Source organism: Podarcis filfolensis (genome assembly GCF_964270895.1).
Source record: "Podarcis filfolensis genome assembly, chromosome: 13".
Classification (NCBI taxonomy): Eukaryota; Metazoa; Chordata; class Lepidosauria; order Squamata; family Lacertidae; genus Podarcis; species Podarcis filfolensis.
The window spans coordinates 1,303,378-1,322,033 of record NC_139615.1 but is presented as its reverse complement, the minus strand read 5'-3'; the positions used below and the strand labels follow the sequence as shown (position 1 = coordinate 1,322,033).

General features: G+C 49.2%; 2 long non-coding RNA genes across 2 annotated transcripts; one reads left to right on the top strand and one right to left on the bottom strand.

Annotated features, from left to right (window-relative positions):
* Window positions 1-589: 589 nt before the first annotated feature.
* LOC310747012 lies at window positions 590-7,049 on the bottom strand. The gene is made up of 4 exons (XR_014540831.1): window positions 6,930-7,049; window positions 4,302-4,400; window positions 1,642-1,697; window positions 590-909 (listed from the first exon to the last, which is right to left on the bottom strand). It is a non-coding gene; the product is annotated as an uncharacterized lncRNA (long non-coding RNA).
* A 152-nt stretch (window positions 7,050-7,201) lies between these two features.
* Window positions 7,202-12,012, top strand: LOC310747049. The gene is made up of 2 exons (XR_014540873.1): window positions 7,202-7,503; window positions 10,902-12,012. It is a non-coding gene; the product is annotated as an uncharacterized lncRNA (long non-coding RNA).
* Window positions 12,013-18,656: the final 6,644 nt, after the last annotated feature.

The window sequence follows — 18,656 nt, the reverse complement described above, 5'->3', positions numbered from 1 at the left end:
CTCCAGCTGTTTGGGGACTACAACTCCCATCATCCCTGACCGCTGGTCCTGTTAGCTAGGGATGATGGGAGCTGTAGTCCCAAAACAGCTGGAGGGCCAAGTTTGGCCATGCCTGCTCAGGACCACAGTACCTCAAGGATCGCCTCTCCCGATATGAACCCACTGAGATCATCCGCTGAGGCCCTTCCCATGAGAACAGGGCCTTCTCTGCAGTGGCTCCCCATTTGTGGGATGCTCTCCCTGGGGAGTATATACATACTTGAGGCACCAGGCAAAAATGTTCCTCTTCTCCCATCTATGGCCTTTTACATGAGAAGGGTGCTACTGCTTCGTTCCTTATTATGGGATGTATATTTTGTGCTTTCATACTACAGACCACCCTGTGATCCTTGGAGGAAGCAGCATATGAATTTGACAAGGGAGAAGAGTAATAACAGACCCAGTTCTGAGCAGGAAATTGAACAACAAACAATATTAACACCCTCCCCTCCACACACACTTTGGGGCTTATCTGGAAGGCTGGACTCAAAGCACCCCTTGTTTCAATCCTGCCATTCAGGGGGTTGGACTAGATGACCCTGGGGCTTCCTTGCACCTCTCCAGCTCACCTCCTCCTCCTCCTCCTTCTCTTCCTCCTTGTCCTGCTCGTGCTCCTTCTCCTCCCATGATCGCCCTTTCCGCCTTTCCTGAGCACTGGTCGCACTGGTTGCACTGGTGGAACACCCTGCTGAAGACCTGGCGGCGGCCCCCCTCGCTCGTCCTCGAGGAGAACTGCACCGTGTTGATGGTGCACTCCTCCGAATCGCTGTTCACATCACTGTCCTCCATCCCGAATCAGCTGCCCCTCGCTTTTCGCCGGATCTCTGAGCAGCAACGTGGATCGCAGTGGCTTGCAGTTCCCCCGCCCTCCTGTTCAGCCCCAAAAAAGCCAGTTTGATTAATTTGCAGGGCGCTTTGGTTTGTTTTACTCTATTCTGGTTTTGAACTGGCTGCTCCCTCTTTTCTGCCAACCGCTCTGAGGCCTTTCTTCCTACGGTCGGCCGACCTTACGGCCTAAACCGAAGAATAAATCATTTGCACCCCTTTCCGTTTCAACGGAGGGGGAACCGAGGCAGGGAGAGAATGGCGTTTCCCTGATTGCTGCTAAAGCCCAGCCTTCGCAAATCTCGTGTCTTCCAGGACTTGTAGTTCACAACATGCAAAGCCCAGCAGGACCCAGTCTGGTTTCAACATGGATGGGGGGGTTGAGATTCCTGCATTGCAAGGGGTTGGACTAGATGGCCGCCAGGGTCCCTTCCAAGTCTATGAATCTGGAGGCTGCTTGGTTGCTCTAACCCCTGAGCTCCACTGCCTCCGAGAGGCGGGGGGCTCCAGAGCTCCGCTCCCCCAGCGGCATGGGGTGCTTGAGGGCACGTTTTGTGCCCGCCACTTGCAGACGCTCCCTTAGCCCAGCTCCCTCTAAAGTCTTGGCCTAAATTTAGAGGCTGCTAAAGGTCAAAGGGTCCATTCCAAGCAGCGGCTTAAAGGACGAGGTGAAACTTTAGCTGCCGCTCACCTTTCACAGGCCTGCCTTGGGGTGGGGGGATCCCTTCTTCGGATCCAGGGGGAGAAGGGGGGATCTGGGAAGGGCTGGGGACTCACCGGGCGAAAGGCACAGAAGCTCCGATGGACGAGAGCGGAGGGTTCGAGAAGCGCGGCTTAAGGAAAAGAAAACCAAGGGATGGTCAGGAAACAGGAGCCAGGGCCCTGCTCTAAGAGGACAGCAGGTTATTTCAAGAATAACGACAATAAATATGTCGAAAAGATCGCCATCCTGCTACACCCAGTCCACGTTTGTAAGAACCCGTCTGCCCTTTGGAACTCCCCGCCTCTTGAGATGGGGCAGGCGCCTTCCCCGTCCTCTTTCCAGCGCCTGCTAAAATCGTTTTTTAATTTAGCTATGAAATTTAGATGCCTCCCTTCCATCACGAGATCCCAGGGCGGTTTGCAGAACAAAACCAAATTGTTTTAGACTAACCCAGATGTTTAGAAAGAAAAGCTCTAATCTGTTTTTGGTCCACTTTTGAAAGTCTGTAGACATTATTTCTGCGAGTTTCTCCTACTGGTAAATTTAACTCTTTTGTAAACCGCTTTGAGGGTTTGGGTGCTGTTATTTATTCCCCCCCCCCTTTTTTTTTTGCAACCAAGCCTTTTCCGAAATGAATGAATAGTCTTCCTAGCCTGGCTGGGTGGTGGGTCTGTGTTCCAGAGTTGCCCTGGTGGACGATGAGCTTCCTGGGGACCCCAGACCAACGGGCAGCTGGGAAGCGGGACTCTGTGTGCGCGCAGATTTCTCTGACCTTGGCACGGCCTCCAAGCGGGTCTGGGAAGCTCCGTCAGGCAAAGGTCACCAGGGTGAGGTTTCCTGGTGTGTCTCAGGACTGCCGGCATGGGGTTTCACGGGTTGCAAGGAGCCCAGATATGGAGTGAGGGTGGGTGGGTGGGCATGCTGAAGGGCAGCTGCGGTGCCATCTAGCGGACCTGACTTAGACACGCAGGGTGTTTCAGGGAAGCATGGAGTCAGGGAAATGCAGAGTTCGAAGGGACCCCCAGGGGTCATCCAGCCCAACCCGCTGCAATGCAGGAATCCCAACTAAAGCATCTGTGATAGATGGCCATCTGACCTCTGCTTAAAAGCCTCCAAGGAAGGAGAGTTTGTTACTCTGCACATGAAGGTGGGAGAGAGATGGAAAGTTGATGATGATGATGATGATTATTATTATTATTATTTATACGCCGCCCATCTGGCTGGGTTTCCCCAGCCACTCTGGGCAGCTTCCAACAGAATATTAAAATACAATAATCTATTAAACATTAAAAGCTTCCCTAAACAGGGCTGCCTTCAGATGTCTTCTAAAAGAGAGAAATATATATAACTGATAACATTTTTATAAATTACGGCCATTTCAGCCTTCTTGCTTAATGTTTTTAAATATCTGGACAGGGCATCAAGCGCTGCTTTCATTTTAAGCTGTTGCTCTCGTAATGCCCGTTACTCTTAAATCATTAGCTGTCTTTATGGTATTTATGGAATTGTTTATTTCCTAAAAATTATGCACTGGGGAATAAAAACTCCCCGAAGCGGTTTACGAAAAAAGGATAAAGCCATAAAATTATCAATAAGAAGACGGGACAAACTATGGAAGACTTTTGAAAAGTTAAAATAGCAATAGGCTAAAAAGGGACAGAAATTGGAGAACTGCTATACAGGTGATATAATGAAATTCAGATAGAGGGGATTCGAGGAAGACAGTTACCAATGTTAAGAGATTTAGGTATTTGAAGTAATAATTTTCTTATGTGTTTAGTTTAATGTCTTTGTTGTGTGTTTTGCCATGTTTGTTTCTTCTTTTTTCTGTTTGAAAAATCTGTAAAATCAATTAAAAAATTTTGAAAAAATAAAAAGCGAGGGAAACTCCCATCAGCTTCCAAAATATCAGGACAGGCTTGTCTAAATGAATATTTTTAGAGCCGTGAAGGCGTATTCCTGGTCTCAAGAGGCGGGGAGTTCCAGAGTGCAGGGGCCGCCACACTAAAATATTGAATTTTGACAAAAGTGGGAATGGGTATTATGTGGTCCCTGTGACAGGGCCAGCATACCTGTGTGTGGATATGGATGTACAAGCAGACAGGGTTTGATAAGTGAATTCCACGCCACTGCGGAATTATTTGCTGTTTGGGGCTAATCCTTGGTGCCAGGACTGCCTCCCCCCATATGAAGCGCCCCGGCCCCAGAGACCCTCATCTGGGGCTCTTCTTTGTGTCTGGGGTGGGGCCAAGAGGACAGCGGGGCCTTCTCTGTGGTGGCTCCCTCTTTGTGGCACATTCATTACATATCTTTAGGCGCCAGGCAAATCTGGTGAACCGCCCAGAGATCTTTAGATGGAGGGCAATATAGAAATCTAATAAATAAAATTAAATAAATAGAAATATTCCTTTTTAACCAGGCATTTGACTTTTAACTATCTATGGCTTTTTAGAAGTGGGTGGGTTTTAATGTATGTATGTGGGAATTTTTGGTTGTAAGAGCGGTCCCAATGTGGCTATTCCAGGCAAAAATATATAAAAAATAAGATTCACCCCAGCCTTTTGTGTGGCTTAGCTTGCAACTGTTCGACTTGCTATTTAAAAAAAAAATCAGAATTTTTTTGGGTCCTTTTTAAATGTGGACACATTTTAAACGACCAGTAGTAACTGCAGTCCAGTTTGAGGAAGGGCAAACCTATAAATGTTTTTAACCCAATACAGAAAAATCTGCTCACCTTTTCCTGAAATATGGTCTCCTCCACAAATATATATATATCTGTATTTATATATATATATATGGTAATCACTGAAGAGATGCAGGGTTTATGGTGCAGCTGACAGAGAGAGAGAGAGAGAGAAAGGTGAGGTTATTATGGGTAGGGTATAAATAATAAAATTATTATTGTTATTACGACTACTACACTTTGTGAGGAGGAAAAAGGGGGTCTCTTTTAAGAAATGCAGGTGTGTCCCCCTCTCCCATCATTAACACGCAGAGGAGATTATGGGGGGGGGAGAACTGCATCTGTTGGATTTCTCCCTCTCCAGCCGCCATTCAAATGGGGCGCCAGTCACTTGGGGGTGAATGATGGACTGACGGATCGATGGCATTGACACCCCAATTTTTCTCTTATTCCGAGGAGCTCCGGGTGGCAGGTACCTGGTTCCCCCCGCCTTTCTTGTTTTTAAGTTGTACTCATTCAACTCGTTTTTATTATTGGTTGTTAGCCGCCCTGAGTCCAGCCTTGGCGGGGTATAAATAAATAAATAAATTATTATTATTATTATTATTATTATTATTATTATTATTATTATTATTATTATTTCTCCTCCCTGAATCCCCACAGCGGCCCCTCAATGGGGGAATTCGAACCCTGATCCCTCTGCCCCTACCAGGATTACCCACAATCCCCTGGGCCTCAAATGCCAATCTGCTTTTTTTTTTCATATTAAAACCTCCTGCTGGGATATACATAAATATATATATTAATTTATATATATATATATATATATAGAAATATATAAAATATATAAAAGCCATAGCATTAATCCCCTTCCCCTCCCTTGCCTCGCCTGCAACCAATTACCCACAATCCCCCGGGGGCAAAGGAACCACAGCTCTCACTCGAGGCAGGCTTCGCCTCGGCCGCAAGGCCCCGTTGCCGTGGCAACCGCCCTCCATAGTCTCCATCCCCCCCCCCCCCAGAAAAAACCCTACCCCAAATTTTATTTCTTTAAAAAAGCCCACTATGGTTTTACATCTCTCTATCTATACATATTGGCAGTGTGGTTTTTTCCTGCGCGTACCCCTAAACATTTTGTGAATCTTTTGTCCGTTTGCTGTCTTTATTTTCCCCGATTTGAACTATAAAATGGTGATTTTTCTTGTGTCAAAATGAGAGTACCGCTAAACATTTTTTAAAAGAAAAAAAAGCACTGTATATAGCCGTGTTTTGCACTGTCGCCCTCATCGAGAGTTAATAATCAGCGCCATAATTTTATTTTTTAGAGCCTGCCCATCTGGCTGGGTTTCCCCAGACACTCTGGGCAGCCAACCAGCATCCTAAAGGAAAATATACATTTATGCCCTTGTCGGAATAGAATCCAGAATGGGCCGGAAGGAGCGTCTTTTTGGTGTGCTGGACTACTGCCAGACCCTCCCTGTGGGGCTTCCCTTGGGCTCAAGGCAGAAGCCCAGTCGGGGCTGCAGGATGCAAATTTAATAGTCAGGGCAGGATTCAAATTTAATAAATAACAACAACAACATCCAGGCTCAGGGATCTGCAGACCCTCCCAGGGTCCCGATTTTCCTGGAATTATAGAAGCCGTCTCCATTTCTGATTGTCCCGCTTTTCCTTTTCCTCAGAGAACAATTAAAAGTCGCTGGTGCAAAAAAAGGGAGGTCCTTTAGGAAAAGCATGGAGTGTGGAAAGAGGATGAAGAAGTTGTTTATTTAGGATATGGATTTAATAGCAATAACTATAAAGACAAAACGCAACGTTAGAAAGGAGGTTAGAAAACCATCTGTCAAGGTTGATGGAAGTCTTAGGCTAGGATAGCCAAAGGTTTGTTATGTTGTTTAAAAATGGGATGTTATGTCTGGAAATATGTGTAAAAACCATATATATATATATATATATATATATATATATATATATATATATATATAATGTTCAAGGGAGCCTCACAAGGTCTACTCAGAAAGAAGTCCCATTGAGTTCAATAGGATTTACCCTCTGCTATGTTCCTATCATTCGCAGTTTCCATCATCATCATCATCATCATCATCCCTGTTTTCATTAAGAGAGAAACCTGCAAAGGGATGAGATCTGCTTCTGGGCCGAGTCCAATGTGCATATACCATATTTTTCCGTGTATAACACGCCCCTGTGTATAGGACTACCCCTATTTTGGGGGACTCAAATTTAAGAAAATGGGGGGGGGGGAGAGACTATCCGTGTATAAGACGACCTCTGTTTTTTAACATTATTTTAGAGTAAAAAAAAATCCTAGTCTTATACACAGAAAAATATGGTAAATTATTGCTGTTGTTATCACTTATTAAATTGGTGCGTAGATCTCAGGCCGGTTCACGAAAAATAAAAGGCAAGATAAAAAAAAACAAAATCCACAATGAAAACAAAAATGGACCAATTACGCCCTCCCACAAACATAATAATGAAAATGATGATGATGATGATACAACCTTGCAAGCTGTATTGTGTCCCATCAGCAGAGGAGGGGTTGGAGGCTGAGGGTGGCTTGCCAAAAATCACCTGGAGGGGACCCCCACGGTCATCCATTCTGACCCCCTGCCATTCCCTTGGACGCTACGTTTCACCCACCCTGATTCCTCCCCTCACCTCGTGTCCTGGGGAATCTGTGGCTGGAGGGCTGCAGAGGTGTGTCCCGCCATATTTCCCCCTTTCCTTTAAGGCCCTGTGAGCAACCTGCACAGGTCTTGGGGACCCCCCTGCCCTGGCTCAGCATTGTGACACAAATAATGGGGTCCCCTCTCCATTGTCCCCTGGTTGCCAGGAGGGAGGCAGGGGGAAAGTGACTCTGGGATATTACTCTGCTTGGAGCAATTCATGAAAGCTCAAATATTCAGAGAAGCATAGAATGGGACCCAGGGGTCATCTAGCCCAACCCCTGCAGGAATCACATCTCCCATTGGCTGAGTGGCTTGTAATCCGCCCAGGCGCTCAGGGAGATCCTTTGAACTCAGATCTGGGGTCTTCTGCAAGGAAGGATGATACGCTTAGAATCTAAGGCCTCCGACCAACACACCCATCCAAGAATCCCGGAAATGGCAGTTTGCACAGAGCTACAGCTCCCAGCACCCACAGCAAACTGCAGTTGCCGGCATCTTCGGGGCCAGGCGAGAAATGAGCTTTAAACGGCAGGCATACACCAACTTGACACTGTGGAAAGATTGTGAGTCATGGGGTGTGGAGTCTGTGTAGGAACAGGGCTGAGTTCTTTATTGCTATTAGCTTACGGTGTTAATATTGTTTTATAGATTATAAACGCCGCCTCGATTTGTTAATCGTATAATAATGGGTTTTCCTGCGACATCTGACTCATTAGTAAAAAAACCTGCGTTATGCATTAGAAACATGCAACACCAGATGGTGCTGGTGAGAGCCAAGAAAAATCTAAGCAATTTTCCATTGTGTTTTTTCTCTTTTGTTCCAGCAATTGGATTTCTGACTTATTTATAGCGGGTTTTTTCCTTTGTATAGATCCACACAGTGTTTCCTTGATTCTAATTGTTCCTCCGGCAATTGGTTAATTTTTCTGTGTTCTTTATGCTTCACTGGCGACGTTCTATCCTGCTCCTGTTGTACATATCGCTTGTCAGCTGCTTCGGGATTCACTGGACTGAAAAGCTGCGCGGAAATAAAATAAATCGAATTGAGACGTTTCTGCAGCTCAGTCGGCAGAGCCTGAGAGGCTTCACCTCTGGGTTGTGGGTTCAAGTGCCGCACTGGGCAAAAGATTCCTGCCTTGCGGAGGGTTGGGCTGGATGACCCTCGGGGTCCCAAACCCAGTCTATGACTCTGTGAAATCAACTGTCACAGACTGAGCTTGCTGCCATCAGAGCAGGAGAAGAGTCTGCAGGGTCAGCCCAAGGGGGGGCATCCTGTTTTCCCAGGGGCAGCCAGGCACCCCAAAGTTGTTACCGGAAAAATCCGAGGGCTCCCTTGGATAAATCAAGACACCAACCAGAGCAACTTCGAAGCAAATCAGCAGCCTGTAGGCCCGGTCTTTATTGAAGAAAAGACTGTCGCGACAGGACTCCCACCGTCCACAAGGTGAAGCAAGATGGAAGCCCAGAACAAAGGAAGACCCCAACTTTTATTAGCTCCTAATCCCCTAAACTACACCCCTAGAAATACATCATTTTTTACATCAGGACTATATTAAAAATAGGAGGAGTCGAGGAGGGGCTGCACAGGTAATCGGAGTATCCTGGCACCTGGCCGGAGCCCCGTAATAAAGATAGAGCGATGTGGAGCGTTACGGGGAAATATATGAAAATAAAGGGGTTTTGTGAGGAGCTGTCGAGCTAGCGCTTCCTTATTTACGGAAGGCTTTTTAGGGGATGCCCCTCTAGAAGGGGCATCTCCAGGGTCGGGAAGGTGGGAGGTGTGTGTGTGGTGCTTGTGCATTACGATTAATGAAGGGGGGGTCTCCTGCTACAAAGGGAAGAATGCCCCCACTCTTCACTTGGGATTTCCAGAAACTGATATTCAGAGACAGGGGAAGGGGAACAGATACCTTCATAATCCTCTCTCCTTCCATGAGCAAAGGCAAATTTTGGGCAGCAGGGCTGAGCCAAGGGGGTGTCGCAGGGCATTGCATGACGCCGTGAATTGAGAAGAATGGAAGGAGAGGGGCGGTTTGGGGTGCCAAATTTCAGCCTGGGCACAGGGTGCTGTGGAAATTCAAAAGACCCCCGTCCTCTCCTGCCAGGACTTCATCAAATACTCTTTTCAAGGCTGCCACGCTGGTGCCCATCTCTGCCTCCTGCGGCAGAAAACCTCCCAGCTTTCTTGGACGACCGCAGCCGGTTCAGATGGTTGGAACGGTCGAGTTGGAGGGACCCCACAGCTCATCTAGTCTGACCCGACGCAGGAATCGCAGCTCAAGGCAGATCTCTTGCAGTTTCTGGCAATCAATGTTCAGAAGCAGCTCTTCGTCTTCTTCTTTGGCGATCCCTCATAGCTGAGTAAGATTGTCTTCCAGGAACACGGTCTTAACCAGGGGTCAGCAAGGTTTGCATCGCCTGGGCTGGTTCACTCCGGCGTCTTCGCAGAAACAATTTCCGGCGTCTGTGTCTGCACAGATGCGATTTTCGGCGTCTGAGCATGCGCAGACGCAATTTATGGGTTTAGTGCAGCGCACAGGGACTCGCCGAGTGGGTGGCTCGGTTTGGGGGCAGATCGTGGGCCGGTTAAACAACCCCTGTGGGCTGCTAGTGGCTCATGGGCCTTAGGTTGCATACCCCTGGCCTTAACAGTGAGTCCGTGACTGTGGAGGCCAATTCTGGATCCACACATCCTTCCACTGTGGGGACATAGGTTTCCGGGTGAGAGTTGATCACGGTGTGGATTTGGCAAGCATGGCTTCCTCTCAGCACGTTTCTCCCTTGCGTCCTGAGTTCGAGTGTCTTCAAAGCCCATGACCCCTTTGGTAAAGGCTGCTCTCCAACTGGAGCCCTCGCAGGCCAGTGTTTCCCAGTTGTCAGTGTTTATACTACATTTTTAACAATTTGCCTTGAGAGAGGCTTTAAACCTCTTTTGTTGACCACCAACGTTACGCTTTAAGTTCAGAATAGAGTAGTTGCTTTGGAATACGATAATCTGGCATCCGCACAACATGACCAGTCCAACAAAGTTGATGTTGAAGAATCATTGCTTTGACACTGGTGATCTGTGCTTCTTCCAGTCCCCTGGCATTAGTTCGCCTGTCTTCCCAAGTGATGTGTAAAAAATTTTGGAGACACCGTTGATGGGATATTTCAAGGAGTTGGAGATGGCATTTTTATAAGTGGTCCATGTTTCACAAGCAGAACTGTCGTGGCCACATAGCCGAGGAGCCTTTTAATAATAATAATAATAATAATAATAATAATAATAATAATAATAATAATAATTTTTATTTATACCCTGCCCTCCCCAGCCAAGACTGGGCTCAGGGTGGCTAATACCCAATATAAAAACAAATGGATTGAAATACTACTTAAAAACAAAAGTAAAATAAAACATTAAAACACAGCCTCATTTCAATGGAAACTCAAATCAAAAACTTTTTTGGGGATGAAAACGTCAAGTCTTCACCAAGGCTAACTTTCCAGACTGGTCTTTCCAGACTTCTTATTTATTGAATTTCTAGACCGCCCGATACCTGCAGGGTTCTCAGGTCTGTTCACGGAACAAAACCAGAACGCAAAACCACAAGATGCAGAATCAAAATAACAGCAGCAACCACCCAAGATCCCCACCTGCGCCCCCCAAAAAACATGTCAAAAGGGCGTCAATCAACCATCCCATTCTCCACCTGGACTGAAAAGGGAGTCCAGTTTTGGGGCTGGGGGACCATGGCAAATCTGGGGGGCAGGAACAGTTTGGAGCCAACGTATCTCAACGGAGAGGGGAGTAAACGTCACAAGACCAAGATATCCCATTGTTCCATTGTTCGCCTCTTCCGTTCCCTGTTTATTCTGCTTAATTGGGAGTTGAAAGAATATAATCCCAGCAAGAATCGGCCTTTGTTTGTTTCCCAAGTGCATCTCGTTCTCGTCTGGGTAGGAACCCGTCTTCTTGCAGGAGGTGGAAACTGAGCGGCCTTTTTCGGAGATCAGGATGCCGTCCAGGACACGGTCAGGATCAGGCCAGGGAAGCTCATGGAACCCTAGAGCCGGAAGGGACCCGAGGGTCATCTAGTCCAACCCCCTACAAGGCAGCTGCCCCTTATGGGCTTCGAACCTGCAACCTTGGCGTTCTCAGCTCCAGGCTCTCACCGACTGAGCCGCCCAGCAGGCGTCTGGGGCTCTATTTTTACGACTGCTGACAGGAGGGTGGCCTGGTTAGCATCTAACAGAGACCTGCGCTGGCAGCCAATTTGCTCCGGGGCCGAGTTCGAGGTGTTGCTATTAGTATACAAAGCCCTTAACAACTTGGGACCAGTTTACCTGAAAGGTCGCCTGACCCCACGTGTCCGCTTGAGCACTTCAGTCAGGGGAATTGGCACCCCTACAAATGCCTCACGATACCCGTTCCACATTTGCAGGAACTGGATCTTTGCCCTGTGGAACTCCCTGCCACTTGAGATCAAGGAGGTGCCTTCCCTCTCTTCTAACCAGATGCTTATAGGAAGTCGAGGCAACACCCTCCGTTTTTGTATTTAAACTTGTGTACATTTTAAAGGATGGTTGAGAATCTTTCTAGATTTTCTCGTTCTATCTTCCTGTAAACCACTTTGAGATTTTTTCCCCTTACCATCCACGGAACAAACAAAATAAAATTGTTGCAACTCAATGGGAAACAGATCCCATCATCCGTAGCTAGCAGGCCCAGTGGTCAGGGATGATGGGAACTGTAGTCCGAAGACAACCCCGGACTGGATCCTAAACGTGCCTTTTTTTTAGGATTTGGCACTCTTTTGGGACAACAGAGCCATCATTTCTTTCAGGACAATCCTAGCAAATCTGGAAGGGAACTTTCCCATCAAATCACGGTGGTTTTCTGACCTTGGACTCGGTTATTTCAACCCATTTGCAACTGGACTCCTGTTCTCTAGCTTTCTTTTCCCTCTCTTCCTTTTTGTCCATCGCTGTCATCGTTCCGTCTCTTTTCTACGCACGATAAAACAAAATGCTAAAACAAGCTTTCTTTTTTAATTCTTTATTGATTAAAAATTTCCATATCCATACAAACATTATATGCTATCTCTTTAAAGTAAAGGGACCCCTAAGGGACGCGGGTGGCGCTGTGGGTTAAAGCCTCAGTGCCTAGGACTTGCCGATCGAAAGGTCGGCGGTTCGAATCCCCGCGGCGGGGTGCGCTCCCATCACTCGGTCCCAGCACCTGCCCACCTAGCAGTTTGAAAGCACCCCCGGGTGCAAGTAGATAAATAGGGACCGCTTACTAGCGGGAAGGTAAACGGCGTTTCCGTGTGCTGCGCTGGTGCTGGCTCGCCAGAGCAGCTTCGTCACGCTGGCCACGTGACCCGGAAGTGTCTCCGGACAGCGCTGGCCCCCGGCCTCTTAAGTGAGATGGGCGCACAACCCTAGAGTTGGACACGACTGGCCCGTACGGGCAGGGGTACCTTTACCTTTACCTTTAAAGGGACCCCTGGCCGATTGGTCCGGTTGTGGCCGACTCGGGTTGCAGCGCTCAGCTCGCTTTATTGGCCGAGGGAGCCGGCGTACAGCTTCCGGGTCATGTGGCCAGCATGACTGAGCCGCTTCTGGGGAACCAGAGCAGCGCACGGAAACACCGTTTACCTTCCCGCCGGAGTGGTACCTATTTATCTACTTGCACTGTGACGTGCTTTCGAAATGCTAGGTGGGCAGGAGCAGGGACCGAGCAACGGGCGCTCACTCCGTCGCGGGGATTCGAACCGCCAACCTTCTGATCGGCAAGTCCTAGGCTCTGTGGTTTAACCCACAGCGCCACCCGCGTCCTACATGCTATCTCTTTACATATGAAGAAAAAGAAAATGATGTAGAGAACAGAAAATTTTTAAAGGAACCAAAAAGAGGAAAAGGAAAAAAATAATAAAGAAATAACAAAGATACGAAGTAAAAAAAAAAAACCAAAAGAGGAAAAGAAAAGACAGCATTATTTACACAACAAATCCTTTCCATCCTTCTCATTATACTGTAATAGAAACATTCTTTTTTAACACAGATTTGTATTGTATATCATTTCTTTCTACTTTGTATTCCTCTAATTGTTTTCTTTACAAACATCACTCAATTTCTGCTAATATGGAATTATTTGTACAATAAAGGCTAAAACAAGCTTTCGGAGGAAATAAGAAACAAGTCCGGCGTCTTATCCCGGGGGTTTAAGTTGATTAGCAAGGATGGGACTTAACCTCAGAGGTGTCCAAACCCGGTAATCCCATCAACCAGTTCCAGGTTTGCTAAGTGGCTCAGGCTGCAAACAGAGAGCCATGCAACTTAGGTAGCAAAGCTGCAATCTTTTAGGGTTGCCAAAAGCAGAAGATGGGCCATGGCCCAGTTGCAACAAAGGCAGATCCCTCTGGGGCCAGCAGCTGCCCCACATCAAAGGGGCAGCGGGAGAAGGGAAGCCGCAAGCTCCTTTTGCCCAGACAGGAAGTGGGGCGGGGGGGTTTTCCAAGGGTCGGCTTCCAGGCAGCAAGCAGGGGCTCCGGGTTGCAAAACGTTTTTGCGGTTCTGGAGGTTGAGGCCCGGCACGTTGCGCTGCCGCCTTCGTGACGCTCCGTCTCCTCTCTCTGCCGGGTTTGGCCACTGCTGCGTGAGAAAGCAGAACCCTAGAATGGAAGAGTTGCAAGGGACTCCCAAAGGTCATCCAGCCCAACCCGAAGAAAGGCAGGAATCGCACCCGGGACAGAGAAGCAACTGGAAGGACAGCGCGTCCCGTTGTCACAGGGGCTGACCAGACACTCGCAGTGGGAAATGTGCAAGCAGGATTCGGATGCAAGGGCAACTCTGTCCCATCCCGTGGTCTCCGTAGAAGCGCAGAGTCGGAAGGGAACCCCAGAGTCATCTAGTCGAACCCCCTGTGACCCATTGCTGTTGCCAGCTGGGGAGGCGGAGAGGAGAATCTGCTGGATCCTCTTAGAAAGCCATCGCTGCCACTTGAGGGAGGGAGTACTGCAGTTTAACAGACGCCCTTGCAGGGGCAAATATGCCGCCACCACTCCCAGTAGAAGCTGTTAACGGAGAAATCTGAGGGCTCCCTTGGACAAAACACAAGGACCCCAGCCAGGAATACCAGAGCAAAACAGCAGCCAGCAGGCTTGGTCTTGATTGAAGGCTGTCGCGACAGGACTCCCACCTGCCACCAGGTGGAACAAGATGGAAGCCCCAAACAAAAGAGAACCCAAACTTTTATTGGCTGCTTATCCCCATGTTACACCTCCCCAAACTACATCACAGTTACATCATGAAAGGGAGGTCTGGTGGCAGGAATCTGAGCATCCTGGATCCTGCCCCATGGTTCTCCTTGCCCTCCACCAAACACCCATCAAGTGAAACAAAAGAGATATTTACATTTCCCTGTTTCCCAGCCAAGTTAATCACACCCTTTTGCCTTCATCTGGGTTTGTTCTTTCTGGAATGGCTACCTGTCTGGCACTCAGGTATCAGGAGGCCAGGGATTATCCCTCAGGCAGAGGGGCTGCTGAGTAGCTGAGCTCACCTGTCTAGATGAATTTCTGGAGTTTTCCCAGTGAGCCAGTGCATAGATCCATTGATCAGTGAATTCTTACATTTGGTATCGTGCAGCAGAGGCCCTTTGAATAGATAGGAAGAAACTGTGATGAAGTGTTTTGTGGGGACAAGTCACCAAAGTCACAAAAGGGATTATGCTGGTTTTGGTAGTGGGCTGCATGTGGGGGATATCTGCTGGAGGGGCAAACACCCTCCAACCTGTACATAAATTCCTGCAACAAAATTCCCAGTGCAGAGCTCCAGTCCAGCCACTGGGATCTACCAAGCTCAGCTTTGTCTGGCAGCAGCATCTCTCCAGGGATACAGGCAGAGGGTTGAACCCAGGACACCTGTCTGCCTGCCACACCTTGCAGGTGAGACCAGATGTGTCTGTGTGGATGACACCCTGGTTTCTCTCTCTCTCCAAATCATAGTCAGAAGGGACCCACGAGGGTCATCTAGCCCAATGCAATGCAGTGATTATAATTATAATTTTATTATTAATACCTCGTCCATCTGACTGGGTTGCCCCAGCCGCTCTGGGCAGCTTCCAGCACATATAAAAACACAGGAAAACCTTAAAAAGCTTCCCTATACAGGGTTGCCTTCAGATGTAATCTTATGATTATTATTTACGCCATTATACCATTATTTAAATAACTTACGCTGTCAAATTGAGGGTGTGAAATTACTGGGAGGTTTTGTATAATAAATAATGCCTCCCCAAAAAGATCTGACTATTTGCAGGAAGGGAAGTGAAAGGAAAACAGATAACACTTTCTTTGACACAACATCCCCTAGTTCCCCCCGCCACGGCGTGGGGCTTGAACCCATGACCTTGAGATGAACAGTCTCACGCTCTACCCACTGAGCTATTTGAAATAGTTGGGACCCCCAAAGGTCATCCAGGCCAACCCCCTGCAATGCAGGGATATTTTTGTTGAATGCGGTGCTCGAACCCAGGGCCCTGAGACTCAGAGGCCCACACTCTACCCACTGAGCTCCCCCAGGGTTCAGACAAGCAGCCGACAGGGAAGCAAACCGTTCTGCCGGGACGGAAACCATGTCAATCATTTCTGAAAGGCTGGCACCCTTTGGGTATCAGCTCCTGGGGCAGAAGACACACACGGGCCCCGGCTTGGTGGGTACATGTGGGGCTGTGTCCGGACTGATTTCCCCCAGGAATAATTCAGCTGCAATTCCTGCCTAGCAGCGGGTTGGGCTAGATGACCGTGGGGGTTCCCTTCTGACTCCACAATGCTAGGATTTCTACAGTTATTTTAACCATGGAATTCTGTATACCCATTTTACAGCTTCTTTCTCTTTCAGTCTCCACCTGATCTGACCACCGCTCACACATTTTGAAATGAAATGATGATCCAAACTGTCCCCCAGATTAAAGATGCAGTCCCCCTGCAAGGCAGCTCTGGGCTCCGCTTGGGGCCAAGGGCCCCCCCTTCGTGTCCAAAGAAGGGCAGCCAGGCACAGGAGGGCCCCATCTCTTCCTGCAGGGTTTGCACCCGTCTCCCCAGAGGCGCCGCTCTGGGCTGCCACCGCTTCCGCCGAGACGCAAACGCAGATGCTGCGTTTGCATTTTTTTAAATATGAAAAGGGGAAATATTTGAGCCTGCTCTGCTTTCCCCTCCTGGCTTGAGTAGGGCTGGCAGAACTGCTGCCTCTGGGCGCTGCTCTTAACTGCCTGCAATCGATGCAGAATAAATTCAGGAAACTGGCAAGGCTGGGATCCGCTGGTCCCAAGCAGAGAGAGAAAAATTCTCCTCCCTCTCTCGTGACCCTCGTTTTGACCTGCGGAACTCCCTGCCACAAGAGGCGGCCGCGGCCACCAACCTGAACGGGCTTTGAAAGAGGTCGAGACAGAAACACAAAAGGGCTTGGCTTCAGAATCCCTATTGCTGGGAACCACGGAAGGGCTGGATTTGAATCCTGCTTGCCATCTCCCGCAACGGGCATCTGCTTGGCCCTTGTGGGAACAGGACGCCGGGCTCGATCCTGCAGCCTTTCCTTTGTGCAAGCCCCAAAGCAGGGCCTACTCAGGTTTGCAATTGTAGGGATGAGACAAATCTCCCTGCCTGGTTTTGCATTATCACAGGCACACAAGAGAGATGCAAAATTCAGCTGTTTCTCTCCCGATTTTCTTCCTGTTGCACCGGCTCCGTTTGGCCACCAGAGGAAGCCGCCCTTGTCTCCCTTCGCCTGCCCATGTATGGAGAAGAGAGAGTCTCCTGGAGGCCACACGGAGCCTCTCTAGCCCGCCATCCGGTTCTCAACGTGGCCGACCAAAAGCCGGCTCCGAGTGCGAGTGCCGCTCTCCCCGCTTTGGTCTCTGGCAACTGCGAGCCAGAAGCACAGCGGCCTCCGACTGGGGAGGGCAGAAAGCAGCCCTCAAGAGCCCTCTTCTGCTCCAGGGATCGGGCCCCATCCTTTTTGAAAGCCAGTGGCAGGGAGTTCTGCAGTTTCCGCTGTGCAAAAAGGGGCTTCTTTAACCTGTCCCGAATCCTGCAACATTCAGCTTCTTATGTAAGATCATAGAATTGTAGAATTGGAAGAATCACCTAGCCCAGCCCCTTGCAAGGCAGGATTATTCGCTCACTGCCAACCTCGCAGGGAAGAAAGCACACCAGTGCAAGCAGACAAAGAGGTACTACTGCGGCAGGAAGGTAAATGGCATTTCCATGCGCTCTGGTTTCCATCACGGTGTCCCGTTGTGCCAGAAGCAGTTTAGTCCTGCTGCCACGTGACCCAGAAAGCTGTCTGTGGAAAAACACCGGCTTCCTCGGCCTGAAAGCGAGATGAGCGCCACAACCCAATAATAATAATAATAATAATAATAATAATAATAATAATAATGATAATAATAATAATAAATAGTCACCTTTGACTGGCTTTACCGTCCAGGGGTCTTTTACCTTTATCTTTTTAACCTATTCATTTACTGCACTGCCTGGAGAGCTCAGTCGTTAGAGCAGGAGACTCTTAATCTCCAGGGTCATGGGTTCGAGTTCCTGGTTGGGGAAAAATTCCTGCATTCTAGGGGGTTGGACTGGATGGCCTTTGGGCCAAGACGAGTGTGGAGGAAGATTCGGACCCAGGCCTCTCACACACACTAGTTGATACCCTGAAGCGCTGGGCCGCATGCTGCTTCCTCTGAGAGTGTACAGAGTGCATCCCCAGGAGGCAAACAGGTGGGATATAAATGCAGCAGGTTAAGAGAAGGAATGGATAAGCACGTGCACTGAGGCCCCTCTTCCTGACCCCCCTGCAACCACACACACACTGTTGCAATGCCCATTCATGCTCCGAGTGCGATTCCCGCACACTTCCCTCCTCTCCCCTGTTGCAAGAACCGGCTAGCTTGCAATTCTAGCCCAAGCAAACGAGGTCCTGGTGTTTTTTTAATTTTTAATAAATTGAGAGCCAGCTTCCACAAAAAGGCAGGTTTTCCTGGGGAAATGGAGGCAGAGAAACTGAGGGAAGAGGGCCTGGTTGGGTTGGAATCTTGTAGAGGTGGAAAAGGGACCCCAGGGGGTCATCTAGCCCATCCCCCTGCAATAAAGGGATCTCTTTGCCCAAACGTTGGATTCGAACCCACAACCTCTTGCTCTACCGACTGACCTGTCCTGCTTCATCCCCCGGAGCGTGGCCCATGGGTTGCCTTGGGAGCACCTGCCCAAGGGTACCGGGGAGATTTGCTGCTGATGAGCTCCAGCCCAACTTGGGGGCCACCGTAAAGCAGGCCGTGCTGGCCTAGGAGGGCCTGATCCACCATCAAAGCTCTCCTTACGAGCCCAGCTAGCAAACCAGAGGGAATCTGGGTCTGCAAGGAATTATGGGGAGGGGGTTTGCGCAACGGAGCGATGCAGGGGGCGCACGGAGGGCTGCAGAAACGGGGCGCTGCTGGGGGGTGACGAAAACCAGCCAGGCTCCCGCGCAGCAGTAGAGGATCGCGGGGCCAAGTCTGCGCAGCGCCCGCTGCGAAAGTTCCCTTGCAAAATGCAACGCGGGCAGAGCATCCCCCGAATATCGCCGCCGCCGCCGGACGGGGCGCCCCCTGGCTCGCAAGGAGGGAGCTGCACTTGGGGGGCGGAGGGAGAGGCGGGCGGGCGCGTCGTGTGCGCGCCCGGCCTCCCCGCCCCGCTCC